The following is an 873-nucleotide window of genomic DNA, read 5'->3' as shown; positions in this document are numbered from 1 at the left end:
TCAAATTTAGATCTGACCATAGCATTGCTGTGCTATTCAGAGCAAAATTCAAAATACAAGCTATTTCCAGGAAGAAAAGAGGCTATTTCAGTGCCAGGTTTGTATCCAGCTCCACCTAAGCCTGTCTCCGGGTGTATCTGAAACACTACTGCTGTCTCCCTCAGACACCCGGGCTATCTCCAGTTCTCCTGGTTGCCCACCGAGATTTCTTCGACTGATGAAGCAAAGCACCGAGTTCCCATCGCCGAAGGGAAAAGCCAAAGGACGGCAGAGTGGCCGGGAAAACTTTTTAGGAAGCTCCCAGCGCCTACATCTGCCTGCCGGCTTCTGCTTCCCGGGGCGGGGGGGGGGTGGGGGTGGGGGCGGGCAGGGGGCGGGGGGGTGGCATTGGGCACGGAGAGCTTCAAGTTTGTCCCCAGCTCGGGGACCGCGTCCCCCCCGGTCCGTTTATCCCCAGCTCGGGGAGCTCGTCCCCGCCGGGTTCCCCCCCCCGATCCGTTTGCCTCCAGCTCGGGAAGCCCGTCCCCGCCGGGCCCCCAGCGGGGTGTCCTCCTCTTCCCACCGGGGTGTCCCCCCTCCCCGCTCCGGACCCCTCCGCCCCGTCTCCGGAGCTGCCGCGGGGGCCCCGCACGGAACCGCCTCCTCCGGGACGGCACCTGCCCGCCCCGCTCCGCCCCGCCGGCCCCGCACCGGCTCGGGGGGTCCCCGCTCTCCCTCCGGAGGCGGCGGAGGGGGGAGCCCCGGCGGGGCGGGGGGCGGCGGCGGCCCTTCCCCCGAGGGCACCGCCCTGCCTCCCGCGGGGGGCGGAGCGGCCGCCGGCGGGGCCGGGAGCTGCGGGGCCGGTGCGAGGTTGCGGGGCCGCCGCCGCCGCCC

The sequence above is a fragment of the Larus michahellis genome, chromosome 14, assembly GCF_964199755.1.
Source record: "Larus michahellis chromosome 14, bLarMic1.1, whole genome shotgun sequence".
Classification (NCBI taxonomy): domain Eukaryota; kingdom Metazoa; phylum Chordata; class Aves; order Charadriiformes; family Laridae; genus Larus; species Larus michahellis.
This window is presented reverse-complemented; position numbering follows the sequence as displayed.